Source organism: Stenella coeruleoalba (genome assembly GCF_951394435.1).
Source record: "Stenella coeruleoalba genome assembly, chromosome: 8".
Lineage (NCBI taxonomy): Eukaryota > Metazoa > Chordata > Mammalia > Artiodactyla > Delphinidae > Stenella > Stenella coeruleoalba.
The window spans coordinates 49,939,366-49,958,497 of record NC_137154.1 but is presented as its reverse complement, the minus strand read 5'-3'; the positions used below and the strand labels follow the sequence as shown (position 1 = coordinate 49,958,497).

Here is a 19,132-nt window from a genome sequence, read left to right as displayed (position 1 = left end):
GGTGAGGGTCAGGCTTCGGGGAAGTGTTAGGGTTAGGGTTCGGGCTAGGGTTAGGGTTAGGGGACGGGGACGGTTTAGGGTCCAGGTGAGGGTACGACAACACTTTAGGGGGAGCGTACATGTGAGGGCGCGGGTTAGCGTAAGCGTACAGGTTAGGATTAGGGGATGGGTGAGGATCAGGCTTCGGGGAAGGGTTAGGGTGAGGGTTCGGGCTAAGGTTAGGGTTAGGGGACGGGGACGGTTTAGGGTCCAGGTGAGGGTACGACAACGCTTTAGGGGGAGCGTACGTGTGAGGTCGCGGGTTAGCGTTAGCGTACGGGTTAGGATTAGGTGCCGGGTAAAGGTCAGGCTTCGAGGAAGGGTTAGGGTTAGGGTTCGGGCTAGGGTTAGGGTTAGGGGACGGGGACGGTTTAGCGTCCAGGTGAGGGTACGATAACGCTTTAGGGGGAGCCTACGTGTGAGGGCACGGGTTAGCGTTACCGTACGGGTTAGGATTAGGGAACGGGTGAGGGTCAGGCTTCGGGGAAGTGTTAGGCTTAGGGTTCGGGCTAGGGTTAGGGTTAGGGGACGGGGACGGTCTAGGGTCCACGTGAGGGTACGACAACGCTTTAGGGAGAGCGTACGTGTGAGGGCGCGGGTTAGCGTTAGCGTTCGGGTTAGGAATAGGGGACGGGTGAGGGTCAGGCTTCGGGGAAGGGTTAGGGTTAGGGTTCGGGCTACGGTTAGGGTTCGGGGAGGGGGACGGTTTAGGGTCCAGGTGAGGGTACGACAACGCTTTAGAGGGAGCGTACGTGTGAGGGCGCGGTTTAGCGTTAGCGTACGGGTTAGGATTAGGGGACGGGTGAGGGTCAGGCTTCGGGGAAGGGTTAGGGTGAGGGTTCGGGCTAGGGTTAGGGTTAGGGGACGGGGACGGTTTAGGGTCCAGGTGAGGGTACGACAACGCTTTAGGGGGAGCGTACGTGTGAGGGCCCGGGTTAGCGTTAGCGTACGGGTTAGGATTAGGGGCCGGGTGATGGTCAGGTTTCGGGGAAGGTTTAGGGTTAGGGTTCGGGCTATGGTTAGGTTTAGGGGACGGGGACGGTTTAGGGTCCAGATGAGGGTACGACAACGCTTTAGGGGGAGCGTACGTGTGAGGGCGCGGGTTAGCGTTAGCGTACGGGTTAGGATTAGGGGACGGGTGAGGGTCAGGCTTCGTGGAAGGGTTAGGGTTAGGGTTCGGGCTAGGGTTAGGCTTAGGGGACGGGGACGGTTTAGGGTCCAGGTGAGGGTACGACAATGCTTTAGAGGGAGCGTACCTGTGAGGGCGCGGGTTACCGTTAGCGTACGGGTTAGGATTAGGGGACGGGTGATGGTCAGGCTTCGGGGAAGGGTAAGGGTTAGGGTGAGGGTTCGGGCTAGGGTTAGGGGACGGGGACGGTTTAGGGTCCAGGTGAGGGTACAACAACGATTTAGGGGGAGCGTACGTGTGAGGGCGCGGGTTAGGGTTAGCATACATGTTACGATTAGGGGACGGGTGAGGGTCAGGTTTCGGGGAAGGTTTAGGGTTAGGGTTCGGGCTAGGGTTAGGGTTAGGGGACGGAGACGGTTTAGGGTCCAGGTGACGGTACGACAACGCTGTAGGGGAAGCGTACGTGTGAGGGCGCGGGTTAGTGTTAGCGTACGGGTTAGGATTAGGGGACGGGTCAGGGTCAGGCTTCGGGGAAGTGTTAGGGTTAGGGTTTGGGCTAGGGTTAGGGTTAGGGGAAGGGGACGGTTTAGGGTCCAGGTGAGGGTACGACAACGCTTTAGGGGGAGCGTACGTGTGAGGGCGCGGGTTAGCGTTAGCGTACGGGTTAGGATTATGGGACGAGTGAGTGTCAGGCTAAGGGGAAGTGTTAGGGTTAGGGTTCGGGCTAGGGTTAGGGTTAGGGGACGGGGACGGTTTAGGGTCCAGGTGAGGGTACGACAACGCTTTAGGGGGACCGTACATGTGCGGGCGCGGGTTAGCGTTAGCGTACGGGTTAGGATTAAGGGACGGGTGAGGGTCAGGTTTCGGGGAAGTGTTAGGCTTAGGCTTTGGGCTAGGGTTAGGGTTAGGGGATGGGGACGGTTTAGGGTCCAGGTGAGGGTACGACAACGCTTTAGGGGGAGCGTACGTGTGAGGGCGCGGGTTAGCGTTAGCGTACGGGTTAGGATTCGGGGCCGGGTGAGGGTCAGGCTTCGGGGAAGGGTTAGGGTTAGGGTTCGGGCTAGGGTTAGGGTTAGGGGACGGGGACGATTTAGGGTCCAGGTGAGGGTACGACAACGCTTTAGGGGGAGCGTACGTGTGAGGGCGCGGGTTAGCGTTAGAGTAAGGGTTAGGATTAGGGGACGGGTGAGGGTCAGGCTTCGGGGAAGGGTTAGGGTAAGGGTTCGGGCTAGGGTTAGGGTTAGGGGACGGGGACGGTTTACGGTCCAGGTGAGGGTACGACAACACTTTAGGGGGAGCATACGTGTGAGGGCGCGGGTTAGCGTTACGGTACGAGTTAGGATTAGGGGACGGGTGAGGGTCAGGCTTCGGGGAAGGGTTAGGGTTAGGGTTCGGGCTAGGGTTAGGGTTAGGGGACGCGGACGGTTTAGGGTCCAGGTGAGGGTACGACAACGCTTTAGGGGGAGCGTACGTGTGAGGGCGCCGGTTAGCGTTAGCGTACGTTTTAGGATTAGGGGACAGGTGAGGATCAGGCTTCGGGGAAGGGTTAGGGTGAGGGTTCGGGCTAGGATTAGGGTTAGGGGACGGGGACGGTTTAGGGTGCAGGTGAGGGTACGACAACGCTTTAGGGGGAGCGTACGTGTGAGGGCGCGGGTTAGCGTTACCGTACGGGTTAGGATTAGGGGCCGGGTGAGGGTCAGGCTTCGGGGAAGGGATAGGGTTAGGGTTCGGGCTAGGGTTAGGGTTACGGGACGGGGACGGTTTAGGGTCCAGGTGAGGGTACGACAACGCTTTAGGGGTAGACTACGTGTGAGGGCGTGGGTTAGCGATAGCGTACGGATTAGGATTAGGGGACGGGTGAGGGTCAGGCTTCGGGGAAGGTTTAGGGTTAGGGTTCGGGCTAGGGTTAGGGTTAGGGGACGGGGACGGTTTAGGATCCAGGTGAGGGTATGACAACGCTTTAGGGGGAGCGTACGTGTGAGGGCGCGGGTTAGCGTTAGCGTACGGGTTAGGATTAGGGGACGGGTGAGGGTCAGGCTTCAGGGAAGGGTTAGGGTTAGGGTTCGGGCTAGGGTTAGGGTTAGGGGACGGGGACGGTTTAGGGTCCAGGTGAGGGTACGACAACGCTTTAGGGGGAGCGTATGTGTGAGGGCGCGGGATAGCGTTAGCGAACCGGTTAGGTTTAGGGGACGGGTGAGGGTCAGGCTTCGGGGAAGTGTTAGGGTGAGGGTTCGGGCTAGGGTTAGGGTTAGGGGACGGGGACGGTTTAGGGTCCAGGTGAGGGTACGACAACGCGTTAGGGGGAGCGTACGTGTGAGGGCGCGGGTTAGCGTTAGTGTACGGGTTAGGATTAGGGGACGGGTGAGGGTCAGGCTTCAGGGAAGGATTAGGGTGAGGGTTCGGGCTACGGTTAGGGTTAGGGGACGGGGATGATTTAAGGTCCAGGTGAGGGTACGACAACGCTTTAGGGGGAGCGTACGTGTGAGGGCGCGGGTTGGCGTTAGCGTACGGGTTAGGATTATGGGACGGGTGAGGGTCAGGCTTCGGGGAAGGGTTAGGGTTAGGGTTCGGGCTAGGGTTAGGGTTAGGGGACGGGGATGGTTTACGGTCCAGGTGAGGGTACGACAACGCTTTAGGGGGAGCGTACGTGTGAGGGCGCGGGTTAGCGTTAGCGTACGGGTTAGGATTAGGGGACGGGTGAGGGTCAGGCTTCGGGGAAGGGTTAGGGTTAGGGTTCGGGCTAGGGTTAGGGTTAGGGGACGGGGACGGTTTAGGGTCCAGGTGAGGGTACGACAACGCTTTAGGGGGAGCGTACGTGTGAGGGCGCGGGTTAGCGTTAGCGTACGGGTTAGGATTAGGGGACGGGTGAGGGTCAGGTTTCAGGGAAGTGTTAGGCTTAGGCTTCGGGCTAGGGTTAGGGTTAGGGGACGGGGACGGTTTAGGGTCCAGGTGAGGGTACGACAACGCTTTAGGGGGAGCGTACATGTGAGGGCGCTGGTTAGCGTTTGGGTACGGGTTATGATTAGGGAACGGGTGAGGGTCAGGCTTCGGGGAAGGGTTAGGGTAAGGGTTCGGGATAGGGTTAGGGTTAGGAGACGGGGACAGTTTAGGGTCCAGGTGAGGGTACGACAACGCTTTAGGGGGAGCGTACGTGTGAGGGCGCGGGTTAGCGTTAGCGTACGGGTTAGGATTAGGGGACGGGTGAGGGTCAGGCTTCGGGGAAGTGTTAGGCTTAGGGTTCGGGCTAGGGTTAGGGTTAGGTGACGGGGACGGTTTAAGGTCCAGGTAAGGGTACGACAACGCTTTAGGGGGAGCGTACGTGTGAGGGCGCGGGTTAGCGTTAGCGTACCGGTTAGGATTAGGGGACGGGTGAGGGTCAGGCTTCGGGGAAGGGTTAGGGTTAGGGTTCGGGCTAGAGTTAGGGTTAGGGGACGGGGACGGTTTAGGGTCCAGGTGAGGGTACGACAACGCTTTTGGGGGAGCGTACGTGTGAGGGCGCGGGTTAGCGTTAGCGTACGGGTTAGGATTAGGGGACGGGTGAGGGTCAGGCTTCGGGGAAGGGTTAGGGTTAGGGTTCGGGCTACGGTTAGGGTTAGGGGACGGGGACGGTTTAGGGTCCAGGTGAGGGTACGACAACGCTTTAGGGGGAGCGTACGTGTGAGGGCGCGGGTTAGCGTTAGCGTACGGGTTAGGATTAGTGGACGGGTGAGGGTCAGGCTTCCGGGCAGGGTTAGGGTTAGGGTTCGGGCTAGGGTTAGGGTTAGGGGACGGGGACGGTTTAGGGTCCAGGTGAGGGTACGACAACGCTTTAGGGGGAACGTACGTGTGAGGGCGCGGGTTAGCGTTAGCGTACGGGTTAGGATTAGGAGACGGGTGAGGGTCAGGCTTCGGGGAAGGGTTAGGGTTAGGGTTCGGGCTAGGGTTAGGGTTAGGGGACGGGGACGGTTCAGGGTCCAGGTAAGTGTACGACCACGCTTTAGGGGGAGCGTACGTGTGAGGGCGCGGGTTAGCGTTAGCGTACGGGTTAGGATTAGGGGACGGGTGAGGGTCAGGCTTCGGGGAAGGGTTAGGGTTAGGGTTCGGGCTAGGGTTAGGGTTAGGGGACGGGGACGGTTTAGGGTCCAGGTGAGGGTACGACAACGCTTTAGGGGGAGCGTACATGTGAGGGCGCGGGTTAGCGTTAGCGTACGTGTTAGGATTAGGCGACGGGTGAGGGTCAGGCTTCAGGGAAGTGTTAGGCTTAGAGTTCGGGTTAGGGTTAGGGTTAGGGGACGGGGACGGTTTAGGGTCCAGGTGAGTGTACGACAACGCTTTAGGGGGAGCGTACGTGTGAGGGCGCGGATTTCCGTTAGCGTTCCGGTTAGGATTAGGGGACGGGTGAGGGTCAGGCTTCAGGGAAGGGTTAGGGTTAGAGTTCGGGCTAGGGTTAGGGTTAGGGGACGGGGACGGCTTAGGGTCCAGGTGAAGGTACGACAACACTTTAGGGGGAGCGTACGTGTGAGGGCGCGGGTTACCGTTAGTGTACGGGTTAGGATTAGGGGACGGGTGAGGGTCAAGCTTCAGGGAAGTGTTAGGGTTAGGGTTCGGGCTAGGGTTAGGGTTAGGGGACGGGGATGGTTTAGGGTCCAGGTGAGGGTACGACAACGCTTTAGGGGGAGCGTACGTGTGAGGGCGCGGGTTAGCGTTAGCGTACGGGTTAGGATTAGGGGACGGGTGAGGGTCAGGCTTCGGGGAAGGGTTAGGGTTAGGGTTCGGGCTAGGGTTAGGGTTAGGGGACGGGGACGGTTTAGGGTCCAGGTGAGGGTACGACAATGCTTTAGCGGGAGCGTACGTGTGAGGGCACGGGTTAGTGTTAGCGTACGGGTTAGGATTAGGAGACGGGTGAGGGTCAGGCTGAGGGGAAGTGTTAGGATTAGGGTTCGGGCTAGGGTTAGGTTTAGGGGACGGGGACGGTTTAGGGTTCAGGTGAGGGTACGACAACGCTTTAGGGGACGCGTACGTGTGAGGGCACGTGTTAGCTTTAGCGTTCGGGTTAGGATTAGGGGACGGGTGAGGGTCAGGCTTCGGGGAAGTGTTAGGATTAGGGTTCGGGGTAGGGTTAGGGTTAGGGGACGGGGATGGTTTAGGGTCCAGGTGAGGGTACGACAACGCTTTAGGGGGAGCGTACGTGTGAGGGCGCAAGTTAGCGTTAGCGTACGGGTTAGGATTAGGGGCCGGGTGAGGGTCAGCCTTCGGGGAAGGGTTAGGGTTAGGGTTCGGGCTAGGGTTAGGGTTAGGGGACGGGGACGGTTTAGGGTCTAGGTGGGGGTACGACAACGCTTTAGGGGGAGCGTACGTGTGAGGGCGTGGGTTAGCGTTAGCGTACGGGTTAGGATTAGGGGACGGGTGAGGGTCAGGCTTCGGGGAAGTGTTAGGGTTAGGGTTCGGGCTAGGGTTAGGCTTAGGGGACGGGGACAGTTTAGGGTCCAGGTGAGGGTACGACAACACTTTAGGGGGAGCGTATGTGTGAGGGCGCGGGTTAGCGTTAGCGTACGGGTTAGGATTAGGGGACGGGTGAGGGTCAGGCTTCGGAAAAGGGTTAGGGTTAGGGTTCGTGTTAGGGTTAGGGGACGCGGACGGTTTAGGGTCCAGGTGAGGGTACGACAACGATTTAGGGGGAGCGTACGTGTGAGGGCGCAAGTTAGCGTTAGCGTACGGGTTAGGATTAGGGGCCGGGTGAGGGTCAGGCTTCGGGGAAGGGTTAGGGTTAGGGTTCGGGCTAGGGTTAGGGTTAGGGGACGGGGACGGTTTAGGGTCTAGGTGGGGGTACGACAACGCTTTAGGGGGAGCGTACGTGTGAGGGCGTGGGTTAGCGTTAGCGTACGGGTTAGGATTAGGGGACGGGTGAGGGTCAGGCTTCGGGGAAGGGTTAGGGTTAGGGTTCGGGCTACGGTTAGGGTTAGGGGATGGGGACGGTTTAGGGTCCAGGTGAGGGTACGACAAAGCTTTAGGGGGAGCGTACGTGTGAGGGCGCGGGTTAGCGTTAGCGTACGGGTTAGGATTAGGTGACGGGTGAGGGTCAGACTTTGGGGAAGGATTAGGGTGAGGGTTCGGGCTAGGGTTAGGGGACGGGGACGGTTTAGGGTCCAGGTGAGGGTACGACAGTGCTTTAGGGGGAGCGTACGTGTGAGGGCGCTGGTTAGCGTTAGCGTACGGGTTAGGATTAGGGGACGGGTGAGGGTCAGGCTTCGGGGAAGTGTTAGGGTTAGGGTTCGGGCTAGGGTTAGGGTTAGGGGACGGGGACGGTTTAGGGTCCAGGTGAGGGTACGACAACGCTTTAGGGGGAGCGTACATGTGAGGACGTGGGTTAGCGTTAGCGTACGGGTTAGGATTAGGTGCCGGATGAGGGTCAGGCTTCGGGGAAGTATTAGGGTTAGGGTTCGGGCTAGGGTTAGGGTTAGGGGACGGGGACGGTTTAGGGTCCAGGTGAGGGTATGACAACGCTTTAGGGGGAGCGTATGTGTGAGGGCACGGGTTAGCATTAGCGTACGGATTAGGATTAGGGGCCGGGTGAGGATCAGGCTTCGGGGAAGAGTTAGGGTTAGGGTTCGTGCTAGGGTTAGGGTTAGGGGACGGTTTAGGGTCCAGGTGAGGGTACGACAACGCTTTAGGGGGAGCGTACGTGTGAGGGCGCGGGTTAGCGTTAGCGTACGGGTTAGGATTAGGGAACGGGTGAGGGTCAGGCTTCGGGGAAGGGTTAGGGTGAGAGTTCGGGCGAGGGTTAGGGTTAGGGGACGGGGACGGTTTAGGGTCCAGGTGAGGATACGACAAAGCTTTAGGGGGAGCGTACGTGTGAGGCCGCGGGTTAGCGTTAGTGTACGGTTTAGTATTAGGGGACGGTTGAGGGGCAGGCTTCGGGGAAGGGTTAGGGTGAGGGTTCGGGCTAGGGTTAGGGTTAGGGGACGGGGACGGTTTAGGGTCCAGGTGAGGGTACGACAACGCTTTAGGGGGAGCGTACGTGTGAGGGCGCGGGTTAGCGTTAGCGTACGGGTTAGGATTAGGGGACGGGTGAGGATCAGGCTTCGGGGAAGGGTTAGGGTGAGGGTTCGGGCTAGGGTTAGGGTTAGGGGACGGGGACGGTTTAGGGTCCAGGTGAGGGTACGACAACGCTTTAGGGGGAGCATACGTGTGAGGGCGCGGGATAGCGTTAGCGTACGGGTTAGGATTAGGGGACGGGTGAGGGTCAGGCTTCGGGTAAGCGTTAGGGTTGGGGCTAGGGGGCGGGGACGGGTTAGGTTTAAGGTACAGGTTAGCGTACGACAACAGTTTAGGTTGAGCGTACGTATGAGGGCAAGGTTTAGTGTTAGTGTACGGGTTAGGATTAGTGGACGGATTAGTTAAGGCTTCGGGTAAGTGTTAGTGTCAGGGTTTGGTTTAGGCTTATAGTTAGGGGATGGGGACGGTTTAGGGTATAGGTTAGGGTTCGACAACTGTTTAGGGTGAGCGTACGTGTGAGGGCACAGGTTAGTGTTAGTGTACGGGTTAGGATTAGGGGACGGGTTAGGGTAAGGCTTCGGATAAGGGTTAGAGTTAGGCTTAGGCTTAGGGTTAGGGGACGGGGACGGTTTAGGGTACAGGTTAGGGTACGACAATGGTTTAGGGTGAGCATACGTGTGAGGGCACAGGTTAGTGTTAGCGTACGGGTTAGGATTAGGGGACGGGTTAGGGTAAGGCTTCGGGTAAGGGTTAGGGTTAGGGTTAGGGTTAGGGGATGGTTTAGGGTACAGGTTAGTGTACGACTGCGGTTTAGTGTGAGCGTATGTGTGAGGGCATGGGTTAGTGTTAGCTTACGGGTTAGGATTACAGGACTGGTTGGGGTAAGGCTTCGGGTAAGTGTTAGGGTTAGGGTTAGGGGACGGGGACGGTTTAGGGTACAGGTTAGGGTATGACAACGGTTTAGTTTGAGCATACGTGTGAGGGCACGGGTTAGATTTAGCGTACGGGTTAGGATTAGGGGACGGGTTAGGGTAAGGCTTCGGGTAAGGGTTAGGGTTAGAGTTAGGGGACGGGGACAGTTTAGGGTGCAGGTTAGGGTACGACAACAGTTTAGGGTGAGCGTACGTGTGAGGGCATGGGTTAGTGTTAGCGTACGGGTTAGGATTGGGGACGTGTTAGTTTAAGGCTTTGGGTAAGTTTTAGGGTTAGAGTTATGGTTAGGGTTAGGTTTAGGGGATGGGGACGGTTTAGGGTACAGGTTTTGGTAGGACAACGGTTTAGAGTGAGCGTACGTGTGATGGCACGGTTTAGTGTTAGCATACGGGTTAGGATTAGGGGATGGGTTAGGGTAAGGCTTTCGGTAAGGGTTAGGTTTAGTGTTAGGGTTAGGGTTAGGGTTAGGGGACGGGGACAGTTTAGGGTACAGGTTAGGGTACGACAACGGTTTAGAGTGAGCGTACGTGTGAGGGCACGTGTTAGTGTTAGCGTATGGGTTAGGATTAGGGGACGGGTTAGGGTAAGCCTTCTGGTAAGGGTTCGGGTTAGGGTTAGAGTTAGGAGACAGGGACGGTTTAGGGGACGGTGAGGGTTTAGAGTATAGGTTAGGGTACTACAACGGTTTAGGGTGAGCATACGTGTGAGGGCATGGTTTAGTGTTAGCGTACGGGTTAGGATTTGGGGACGGGTTAGTGTAAGGCTTCGGGTAAGGGTTAGGGTTAGGGGACGGGGACGGGGATGTGGACGGTTTATTGTACAGGTTAGGATACGACAACGGTTTAGGGTGTGCCTACGTGTGAGGGCATGGGTTAGCGTTAGTGTACGGGTTAGGATTACGGGACGGGTTAGTGTAAGGCTTCGGGTAACGGTTACGGTTAGGGTTAGGGTTAGGGGACGGGGACGGTTTAGGGTACAGGTTAGGGTATGACAACGGTTTAGCATGAGCGTACGTGTGAGGGCATGGGTTAGTGTTAGCGTATGGGTTAGGATAAAGAGACGGTTCAGGGTAAGGCTTCGAGTAAGGGTTAGGGTTAGGGTTAGGGGACGGGGAAGGTTTAGGGTACAGGTTAGGGTATGACAATGGTTTAGGGTGAGTGTACGTGTGAGGGCACGGGTTAGTGTTAGCGTACGGGTTAGGATCAGGGGACCGGTTAGGGTAAGGCTTCAGGTAAGGGTTATGGTTAGGGTTAGGTTTAGGGGATGGGGACGGTTTAGGGTACAGGTTTTGGTACGACAACGGTTTAGCGTGAGCGTACGTGTGAGGGCACTGTTTAGTGTTAGCTTACGGGTTAGGATTAGGGGACGGGTTAGGGTAAGGCTTCGAGTAAGGGTTAGGGTTAGGGTTAGGGTTAGGGTTAGGGGACGAGGATGGTTTAGGGTACAGGTTAGTGTACGAGAACGGTTTAGGGTGAGCGTCGTGTGAGGGCACGGGTTAGTGTGAGCGTACGGGATAGGATTAGGGGACGGGTTAGGGTCAGGCTTCGGGTAAGGGTTAGGGTTAGGGTTAAGGTTAGGGTTAGGGTTAGGGGATGGGGACGGTTTAGGGTACGACAATGCTTTAGTGTGAGCGTACGTGTGAGGGCACAGGTTATTGTTAGCGTACGGGTTAGGATTAGGGGAAGGGTTAGGGCTAGGCTTAGGCTTAAGGTTAGGGTTAGGGGACGGGTACGGTTTAGGGTACAGGTTAGGGTACGACAAATGTTTAGGGTGAGCGTACGTGTGAGAGCACGGGTTAGTGTTAGCGTACGGGTTAGGATTTCGGGATGGGTTAGGATAAGGCTTCGGGTAAGGGTAAGGGTTAGGGTTAGGGTTAGGGTTAGGGTTAGGGGATGGGGACGGTTTAGGGTACAGGTTAGGGTACGACAACGGTTTAGGGTGAGCGTACGTGTGAGGGCACGAGTTAGTGTTAGCATACGGGTTAGGATTAGGGTACGGGTTAGGGTAAGGCTTCGGGTAAGTGTTAGGGTTAGGGTTATGGTTAGGTTTAGGGGACGGGGACGGTTTACAGTACAGGTTAGGGTACGATAGCGGTTTAGGGTGAGGGTACGTGTGAGGGCACGGTTTAGTGTTAGCGTACGGGTTAGGATTAGGGGACGGGTTAGGGTAAGTCTTTGGGTAAGGGTTAGGGTTAGGATTGGGGTTAGGGTTAGGGGATGGGGACGGTTTAGGGTACAGGTTAGTGTACGACAATGGTTTAGGGTGAGCGTACGTGTGAGGGAACCGGTTAGTGTTAGCGTACGGGTTAGGACTAGGGGACGGGTTAGGGTAAGGCTTCGGGTAAGGTTTAGGGTTAGGGTGAGTGTTAGGGTTAGGGGACGGTTTAGGGTACAGGTTAGGGTATGACAACGGTTTAGGGTGAGGGTACGTGTTAGGGTATGGGTTAGTGTTAGCGTACGGGTCAGGATTAGGGGATGGGTTATGGTAAGGCTTTGGGTAAGGATTAGGTTTAGGGTTAGGGTTAGTGGCCGGGGACAGGGACGGTTTAGGGTACAGGTTAGGGTACGACAACGGTTTAGGGTGAGCGTATGTGTTAGGGTACGGGTTAGTGTTAGCGTACGGGTTAGGTTTAGGGGACGGGTTAGGGTAAGGCTTCGGGTAAGAGTTGGGGTTATAGTTAGGATTAGGGGACGGAGAGAGGGACTGTTTAGGGTACAGGTTAGGGTTCTACAAGTGTTTATGGTTAGCGTACGTGTTAGGGTTCGTGTTAGTGTTAGCATACGGGTCAGGATAAGGCGATGGGTTAGGGTAAGGCTTTGGGTAAGGTTTAGGGTTAGGGTTACAGGACGGTCATGGTTAGGGTACAGGTTAGGGTACGACAACGGTTTAATGTGAGTGTACGTGTTAGTGTATGGGTTAGTGTTAGCGTACGGATTAGGATTAGGGTAACGGTTAGGGTAAGGTTTTGGGTAAGGGTTAGGTTTAGGGGAGGAGGACGGTTTTGGGTACAGGTTAGTGTATGACAATGTTTTAGGGTGAGCATACGTGTTAGGTTATGGTTTAGTGTTAGCATACAGGTTAGGATTAGGTGATGGGATCGGGTAAGGCTTCTGGTAAGTGTTAGGGCTACGGTTAGGGTTAGGGGTCGGGAACGGTTTAGGGTATATGTTAGGGTACAACAACGGTATAGGTTGAGCGTATGTGTTAGGGTATGGGTTAGTGTTAACGTACGGGTTACGATTAGGGGCCTGGTTAGTGTAAGTCTTCGGGTAAGGGTTAGTGTTAGGGTTAGGGGACGGGGATGGGGATGGTTTAGGGTACAGGTTACGGTACGACAATGGGTTAGGTTGAGCGTACGTGTTAGGGTACAGGTTAGTGTTAGTGTACGTTTTAGGATTGGGGACTGTTTAGGGTAAGTCTTCGGGTAATGATTAGGGTTAGGGTGAGGGGACCTGGACGGTTTACGGTACAGGTTAGGGTACGACAAATTTTAGGGTGAGCGTACGTGTTAGGGTACGGGTTAGTGTTAGTGTACGTGTAAGGATTGGGGACCGGTTAGGGTAAGGCTTCAGGTAACGGTTAGGTTTAGGTTTAGGGTTAGGGTTAGGGGTCGGGGACGGTTTAGCGTCCAGGTTAGGGTACGACAATTTTTTAGGGTGAGCGTATGTGTTAGCGAATGGGTTAGTATTAGCGTACGGGTTAGGATTAGGGGACAGGTAAGGGTAAGGATTCAGGTAAGGGTTTGGGTTAGGGTTAGGGTTAGGGTTAGGGTTAGGGGACAATTTAGGGTTCAGGTTAGGGTACGACAACGATTTAGGGTGAGCATACGTGTTAGGGTATGGGTTAGTGTTAGCGTACGGGTTAGGATTAGGGGACGGGTTTGGGTAAAGCTTCAGGTAAGGGTTAGGGTTAGGGTTAGGGGATGGGGACTGTTTAGGGTACATGTTATGGTACTACAATGGTTTAGGGTGAGCCTACGTGTTACGGCATGGTTTAGTGTTAGCGTATGGGTTAGGATTAGGGGACGGATTAGGGTAAGGCTTCGGGTAATGGTTAGGGTTAGGTTTAATTTTAGAGTTAGGGGACGGGGATGGTTTAGGGTACACTTTAGGGTACGACAAAAGTTTAGGGTGAGCGTACGTGTTAGGGTATGGGTTAGTGTTAGCGTACGTGTTAGGATTAGGGGACGAGTTAGGGAAAGTCTTCGGGTAAGGGTTAGGGTTAGGGGACAGGGACGGTTTAGCGTACAGGTTAGTGTACGACAACAGTTTAGGGTGAGCGTACGGGTTAGTGTTAGTGTACGTGTAAGGATTGGGGACCGGTTAGGGTAAGGCTTCAGGTAACGGTTAGGTTTAGGTTTAGGGTTAGGGTTAGGGGTCGGGGACGGTTTAGCGTCCAGGTTAGGGTACGACAATTTTTTAGGGTGAGCGTATGTGTTAGCGAATGGGTTAGTATTAGCGTACGGGTTAGGATTAGGGGACAGGTAAGGGTAAGGATTCAGGTAAGGGTTTGGGTTAGGGTTAGGGTTAGGGTTAGGGTTAGGGGACAATTTAGGGTACAGGTTAGGGTACGACAACGATTTAGGGTGAGCATACGTGTTAGGGTATGGGTTAGTGTTAGCGTACGGGTTAGGATTAGGGGACGGGTTTGGGTAAAGCTTCAGGTAAGGGTTAGGGTTAGGGTTAGGGGATGGGGACTGTTTAGGGTACATGTTATGGTACTACAATGGTTTAGGGTGAGCCTACGTGTTACGGCATGGTTTAGTGTTAGCGTATGGGTTAGGATTAGGGGACGGATTAGGGTAAGGCTTCGGGTAATGGCTAGGGTTAGGTTTAATTTTAGAGTTAGGGGACGGGGATGGTTTAGGGTACACTTTAGGGTACGACAAAAGTTTAGGGTGAGCGTACGTGTTAGGGTATGGGTTAGTGTTAGCGTACGTGTTAGGATTAGGGGACGAGTTAGGGAAAGTCTTCGGGTAAGGGTTAGGGTTGGGGGACAGGGACGGTTTAGCGTACAGGTTAGTGTACGACAACAGTTTAGGGTGAGCGTACGGGTTAGTGTTAGTGTACGTGTAAGGATTGGGGACCGGTTAGGGTAAGGCTTCAGGTAACGGTTAGGTTTAGGTTTAGGGTTAGGGTTAGGGGTCGGGGACGGTTTAGCGTCCAGGTTAGGGTACGACAATTTTTTAGGGTGAGCGTATGTGTTAGCGAATGGGTTAGTATTAGCGTACGGGTTAGGATTAGGGGACAGGTAAGGGTAAGGATTCAGGTAAGGGTTTGGGTTAGGGTTAGGGTTAGGGTTAGGGTTAGGGGACAATTTAGGGTACAGGTTAGGGTACGACAACGATTTAGGGTGAGCATACGTGTTAGGGTATGGGTTAGTGTTAGCGTACGGGTTAGGATTAGGGGACGGGTTTGGGTAAAGCTTCAGGTAAGGGTTAGGGTTAGGGTTAGGGGATGGGGACTGTTTAGGGTACATGTTATGGTACTACAATGGTTTAGGGTGAGCCTACGTGTTACGGCATGGTTTAGTGTTAGCGTATGGGTTAGGATTAGGGGACGGATTAGGGTAAGGCTTCGGGTAACGGTTAGGGTTAGGTTTAATTTTAGAGTTAGGGGACGGGGATGGTTTAGGGTACACTTTAGGGTACGACAAAAGTTTAGGGTGAGCATACGTGTTAGGGTATGGGTTAGTGTTAGCGTACGGGTTAGGATTAGGGGACATGTTAGGGTAAGTCTTCGGGTAAGGTTTAGGGTTAGGAGATGGGGACAGTTAAGGGTACAGGTTAGGGTATGACAATTGTTTAGGGTGAGGGTACGTGTTAGAGTATGGGTTAGTGTTAGTGTACCGGTTAGGATTAGGTGACCGGTTAGGGTAAGGCTTCGGGTAAGGGTTAGGGTTAGTGTTAAGGAACAGGGAAAGTTTAGTGTACAGGTTAGTTTATGACAATGATTTAGGCATAGCGTACGTGTTAAAGTACGTGTTCGTGTTAGTGTGTGGGTTAGGATTATGGTACAGGTTAGGGTAAGGCTTTGGTAAGTGTTAGGTTTAGGGTTAGGGTTAGGTTTACGGAAGGGGGATGGTTTAGTGTACAGATGAGGATACAAAAAAGTTTTAGAGTTAGCGTACGTGTTAGGGTACGGGTTAGTGTTAGTGTACGGGTTAGGATTAGCATACAAGTTAGGCTTCAGTTAAGTTTTAGGGTTGGGGTTAGGTTTAGGGAAGTGGGACGGTTTAGGGTACAGGGTAGGGTAGGCCAACGGTTTAAGATTAGCATATGTGTTAGGGTACTGGTTAGTGTTAGTGTACGGGTTACGTTTAGGGTAAGGCTTCGGGTAAGGTTTAGGGTTAGGGTTAGGTTTATGGTTAGGGAACAGGGACGGTTTAAGGTACAGGTTAGGGTACGACAACAGTTTAGTGTTAGCGTACATGTTATGGTACGGGTTAGTGTTAGTGTTCGGGTTAGGATTATGGTACAGGTTAGTTTAAGGCTTCGGGTAAGGGTAAGGGTTAGGGTTAGTGTTAGGGTTAGTGTTAGGGTTAGGGCTAGGGAACGGGTACGGTTTAGCGTACAGGTTTGGGTCCAACAACGGTTCAGTGTTAGCGTACGTGTTAGGGTATGGGTTAGTGTTAGTGTCCGGGATAGGATTAGGGTTCAGTTTAGGGTAAGGCTTCGGGTAAGGTTTAGGGTTATGGTTAGGGTTACGGAACGGGTACGGTTTAGGGTACAGTTTAGGGTACGACAACTGTTTAGGGTTAGCGTACGTGTTATTGTACGGCTTAGTGTTAGTGTAAAGGTTAGGATTAGGGTATGGGTTAGGTTAATGCTTCGGGTAAGTGTTAGGTTTAGGGTTAGCGCTAGGGAATGGGTATGGTTTAGGGTACAGGTTAGGGTATGCAACAGTTTAGGGTTAGCGTACATGTTAGGGTACGGGTTAGTGTTAGTGTCTGGGTTAGGATGAGAGTATGTATTTGGGTAAGGCTTTGGGTAAGGGTTAGGGTTAGGGAACGAGTACATTTTAGGGTACACGTTAGTGTACGACAACGAGTTAGGGTTAATGTACGTGTTAGCGTAAGGGTTAGTATTAGTGTATGGGTTAGCATTAGGGTACCGGTTAGGGTAAGGGTTAGTGTAAGGTTTACGTTTAGTGTTAGGGTTAGGGTTAGGATTAGCGTTAGGGTTAGCTTACAGGTACCGTTTAGGGTACAGGTTATGGTACAACCATGAGTTAGGGTTAGGGTACGTTACTGTATGTGTTAGTGTTAATGTACGTGTTAGGGTAAGGGTTAGGTTTAGGGTTATGGTTAGTTTTAGTGAATGGGTTCATTTTAGGTTACAGGTTAGGGCACAATAGCGAATTGTGGTTAGGGTACATGATAGGGTACGGGATAGTGTTAGTGTATGGGTTAGGATTAGGATACGTGTTAGGGTAAGGCTTAGGCTACGTGTTACAGTTTGGGTTAGGGTTAGGGAACAGGTACGGTTTAAGTTACAGGTTAGGGTTCGACAACGGGTTAGGGTTAGGGTACGTGTTAGGGAAAGGTTTAGTGTTAATGTATGGGTTAAGTTTAGCATATGGGTTAGTATTAGGTTACGGGTTAGTGTAAGTATTTCAGTAAGGGTTAGGGTTAGGGAACGGGTACGGTTTAGGGTACAGTTTAGGGTACAGAAACAGGCTAGTTTTAGGGTACGTGTTAGGGTATGGGTTAGTGTTATTTTCTGGGCTAGGATTAGCGTAAGGGTTAGGGTAAGGTTTGGGGTAAGGATTAGGTTTTGTGTTAGGGTACGGCTATGGTTTAGGGTACAGGTTAGGGTACGACAAAGGGTTAGGTTTAGGGTTCATATAGGGTCCTGGTTAGTGTTAGTGTATGGGTTAGGATTAGGGTACACTTTAGGGTAAGGCTAGGGTAAGGTTTAGGGTTTGGGTTAAGTTTAGGATTAGGGTACGGGTACAGTTTAGGGTACAGGTTATTGTACAACAACGGGTTAGATTTAGGGTACGTGTTAGGGTACGGGTTATTGTTAGTGTACAGTTTAGGATTATTGTATGGGTTTGGTAAGGCTTAGGGTAAGGGTTAGTGTTACAGTTAGGGTTAGGTATAGGTTAGGGATCGGGTACAGTTTATGGTATATTTTAGGGTACGACAACGCTTTAGGGTTAGGGTACGTGTTAGGGTACGGTTTAGTGTTAGCATACAGGTTAGGATTAGGGTACGGTTTAGTGTAAGGCTTAGGGTAAGTGTTAGGGTTAGAGTTAGGGTTATAGTTAGGGAACGGTTTAGCATACATTTTAGGGTACGACAATGGTTTAGGGTTAGGGTACGTGTTAGGGTATAGGTTAGTGTTAATGTATGGTTTAGAATTAGGTTACGGGTTACGGTAAGGCTTAGGGTAAGGGTTAGGGTTAGGGTTACAATTAGGGATCAGGTACGATTTAGGGTACAGGTTAGGGTACGACAAAATGTTAGGGTACGTGTTAGGGTCCGGGTTATTGTTAGTGTATGGGTTCGGATTAGGGTACGGTTTAGTGTAAGGCTTAGGGTTAGAGTTAGGGTTATGGTTAGGGATATGGAACGGGTACAGTTTAGGGAACAGATTAGGGTATGAAAACGTGTTAGAGTTAGGGTACTTGTTAGGGTAAGGCTTAGAGTAAGGATTAGGGTTAGGGTTAGGTTTAGGGTTAGGGAAAATATATGGTTTAGGATACAGGTTAGGGTACGACAATGGTTTCGGTTTAGGGTACAGGTTAATGTTAGTGTACAGGTTAGGATTAGGGTACGGGTTAGGGTAAGGCTTAGGGTAAGGTTAAGTGTTAAGGTTAGGGTTAGGATTAGGGTTAGGTTTAGCATACAGGTACGGTTTAGGGTACCAGTTATGGTATGACAACGAGTTAGGGTTAGGGTACCTTTTAGGGTACAGGTTAGTGTTAATGTACAGGTTAGGTTATGGGTTAGAGTAAGGGTTAGTGTTAGGATTACGGGTAGGGTTAGGGAATGGGTACGTTTTAGTTTACAGGTTGGGGTACCACAATGGATTGTGGTTAGGATACGGGTTTGGGTATGGTTTTGTGTTAGTGTACGGGTTAGTTTTAGGGTACGGGTTATGCTTAGGCTTAGGGTAATGGTTAGGTTTAGGTTTAGGGATTGGGAACGGGTACGGTTTAGGGTACAGGTTAGGGTACGACAACGGGTTAGGATTACGGTTCATGTTAGGTTACGGGTTAGTGTTAATGTATGGGTTAGGATAAGGGTACGTGTTAGGCTAAGGCTTAGGGTAAGGGTTAGGGTTAGGGATTGGATTAGGGAACATGTATGGTTTAGGGTACAGCTTAGTGTATGGTAACGGGTTAGGTTTAGGGTACGTGTTAGCGTATGGGTTAGTGTTAGTGTACGGGTTAGGATTAGGGAATGGTTTATGGTACAGGATAGGGTTAGGATTAGTGGTACGGTACAGTTTAGGTTTAGGGTACAGTTTAGGGTATGGCTAGAGTTTAGGGTTAGTGTCCGCGTTCGTGTATGGTGTAGTGTTAGGGTATGGGTTAGGATTAGGGTACAGGTTAGAGTATGGTTTAGAGTTAAGTTTAGCATTACGGTACGGGTTAGGTTTAGGGTACATTTTGTGGTATGGTTACGGTTTAAGGTTAGAGTATGGGTTAGTGTACCGGTTAGTGTTAGGGTACGGGTTAGGATTAGGGTATGGGTTAGAGTACAGTTTATGGTTAGGGTTAGGGTACAGGAGAGGGTTAGGGTACAGTTTAGGTTATGGCTACGTGTTAGGGTTAGGGTACGTCTTACTGTATGGGTTAGTGTTAGTGTACAGCTTAGGGTTAGTGTACTTGTTAAGGTAACAGGGTTGGGTTAGGGTTATGGAACAGGTACTGTTTAGGCTACTGGTTAGGGTACGGTTATGGGTTAGGGTTAGAGTACAGGATAGGGTTAGGGTATGGGTTACAGTTAGCATTTCGGTTAAGCTTAGTGTAAGGGTTAGGAATAGGGTTAGTGTTAGGGTACGCTTTAGGGTTAGGGTATTTATTAATCCTCTCCCACTCTCCAGAT

General features: G+C 52.8%; 1 long non-coding RNA gene across 1 annotated transcript; it reads left to right on the top strand.

The window, feature by feature from the left end:
- Window positions 1–9,979: 9,979 nt before the first annotated feature.
- On the top strand, window positions 9,980–17,867 carry LOC307190960. Its single transcript, XR_013829563.1, has 3 exons — window positions 9,980–10,055; window positions 11,633–11,680; window positions 17,841–17,867. It is a non-coding gene; the product is annotated as an uncharacterized lncRNA (long non-coding RNA).
- Window positions 17,868–19,132: the final 1,265 nt, after the last annotated feature.